Source organism: Alosa alosa, chromosome 24 (assembly GCF_017589495.1).
Source record: "Alosa alosa isolate M-15738 ecotype Scorff River chromosome 24, AALO_Geno_1.1, whole genome shotgun sequence".
NCBI lineage: Eukaryota > Metazoa > Chordata > Actinopteri > Clupeiformes > Clupeidae > Alosa > Alosa alosa.
In genome coordinates this window covers 25735373-25738461 of record NC_063212.1, presented here as the reverse complement: position 1 = coordinate 25738461, position 3089 = coordinate 25735373, and positions in this window count along the sequence as shown.

Genomic DNA, 3089 nt, shown 5'->3' with positions numbered 1-3089 from the left:
AAAGGTCATCATAGGTAGGTTCACAGCTCTTTTGACAATTTCATTCAATGTTTATTCTAATATTCTGATTGGTAGCTCCTGCTGTACACATCCAGTATATTATCCACCCTAGCACAAACAAAACTTCGTATGTTCTAAATCAGTGGTTTTTAAACTGATTTGAGTAGTCATTATCCTTCACTCTCCATTCAATTCCCCAAATTCCCTACTCCAGATGCTGCCAAAAACAAGGCCACCTTTTAATGGAGGCAGAAGAAAAGATAAAAACATGGCTAAAATACAGCGGTGACCAAAATGGGAGGAAGAAAAGGAGACTGTGAAAAGGGTACAGATTTCAACAACCAATCAAAAAATATTTGTAATTGCCTGTATGTCTGTATTGTTGACTTTTATTTATCATCACAGTTGTGAAATAGTAAGTAGTTAACTTGAATTTCTTTTCCTCATTTAGAGAGGCAGACACATTCCCCCCATCACTCCATCTGACATCAGCAGTGAACTGAGGAAGTGTCTCGAAATATCTGACATTGTAAGTTTTTTAGTCATTAGTGCATAGTCCTAAATTGTTTTACCTTTTGTCTCATCTTTTATCTAATGCCTCGAAATGAATAACTATTCGACAAGTGTGGAAATAAGTGGACCTGAAGGCATTAACATCATTTGTCCATAATTAAGAGAATGTTATGAAATAGGCCTCCATAGATTGTACATTGGCACCAGTTAATAAAAAATGATTGCTTGATTACACTTGGAAGACAAACATTATTATTATTACACATTTCGTAATCTCTTTTGTTAGACAAATTATTCGTATAATCTTCCTAATGCAGTGAAGTCTTATTTTGAGCAAGCAAAACAAAATAATTTCTGAAAGTAACTAAAAGTAATTTCTGTTATTTTATAGAGCAGAACTGATTGATGACCCATCAACCCTTGAGGATCTCATCACATAAATGTTTATTATTAAATCAATATGTATTATTAAATGTATTTATTTTAACCCTTAATCTCGTGTTGGTATTATACTATTAAGATTACAAGTTCAGGGCAGATTGGTAAAATCATTGTGATCAAGTAAGTAATTTCTAAATTACTGTAATATTACTGTAATAACCATAAAGGTGGCCAAAATATCAAGATGAGTGTTCTGCTGAAATAAGCAGTCATCTTAAGGTTAGAACGCTGACATAGTGTTGTTAAGGTGTAATTTTTGGGGTAGGTATGCTATTTAAGTTGGCATATGGTTGAGTTGGGGGTTGGCAAAGGTCGGTAGTCGGTCTATGAAATGGTTGGCCCAATGTTAGAAAGGTAGGGTTTCGGGTTGGCATAGCGTTGGTAAGGTGTATTTTGGGTTGGCTGGGTAGGCTTTTTAAGTTGTATATGCATATGGTTAGGGTTGGCCAAAAGGTCTGCTGATGGTCTAATTAAATGGCCAACCCAACGTTGGGACAAAAATGACGTTGGGCCACCGTCAGCAGCCAACGTTAAATAACACAACCACTGACCTTTGGGCCAACGTTATCCTCAACGTCAGAATGCTACCTGGGTATAGGCCTTTGGAGGCTGATCTATCAACAACCGGGTTGCTTTATTCAAAGGACTATCGACCTATTGTCAAGACTCAATCAGAGGATATCAACGCGTGGATTTATGGACTGATACACAACTTGAAACATGGGATATTAATGGAACGGTTTTTGATGACATATCTGACTGGGATATACCAAACGCTGTGGAAGCCAACGAATCCTGTGAAGTTCATAAAAGGTCAGTTTTAACGGTTGTTGATGACTTGGGGTCGGCTGGGCCCCTGTAAGTAATGCTGTGTGTGATGTAAACTCAGGTCACTATAAGTACACAGATGCAGAATCAGCCTTGATACTGTTGTGTTGATGCTAAATGATGCTAAGCCAAAATGTGGTGAACGTTTAAATACACACATGACCTCGAAGTGCTACGGTGTAGTAGATCCATGCGGCAATGCATTAGATCTGGTTGTTGGTGCTATGAAAATTCTGCATGAGGTCTGCAGAGATAATCACGCCGCTACCAAGAATCATACGAAGAATTCGCAGTTGTTATGGATGGTATACAGAGCAGGGATGATACTTTTATGTTGATCTAGACTTTGTTAAAACCCTATTATGATAGATTGTCTAAAGGGCTTTTTTGTTTTGATTTGTAGCCTTTAGGTTTCTTTTTCTATTGCTGTTTTATGTTTTAATTATTTTTATACTAGTTATGATTGTACACGTGTGGTAGGCTATATATGCGTAATTTAGTTTTAAAAAGTCTTGAATAATTTGCTGAGTAATCACAGAGTAGCAATGCCTCCGCCACATAAACGCGCTAGAAATGATGAATCAAACAGCAGGGGGTGACGACAACGAGCCGCCTGATAAACGCATGCAAAGAGATGGCTACCCTGACAGTGTTAACACTCTGCAAACAATGGTTGCTCAGCTTGAAAGCCAAGCTGCTAGATTCGTACAAAACATTGACGGGACAATCCTATTATCAAGCATGAAACAGAATTTGGATACATATCACAGGAGATGCATAGATTCAAACACCACACAGCCATCCATTAGTCAGAGACCAATACATGACCCTATTAACATGGCCCATCCTTACTTTCAGACAAATAATGTTACACATGGGCCAACCCCATCAGATACAGCAGTTGATGAGCCCTCAGTATGCATGGATGTGTTACCTGGTGGGTCTGGGGTGCAAACAGGTACTGGTGGTGATGTGCATGACAGGGTTCCCACAGTAAGCATGGATGTACAACCCTGGTCTGGGTTGCAAACAGGTACTGGCGGTGATGTACATGATAGGTCTCCTACATCTATTTTACAAGATGAGCCCTCGTCGAGTGTGGATGTGATTCCTGGCAGTTCTGGTGTACAGCCCTGCTGCGGCGACAATGTTGGCCATGACACGGCCCCTGACTACAATTTAGACCTCGATGCCATAGAACGCTTAGCGAGTGAAGGAGATGTTGTTGGTGATTACAGAGTTGTAGCCAGGCCTCGTTTCAACAGTATGGAACTAAGTAGGCCGTTAAATTTTAGGGGCATCGTGAT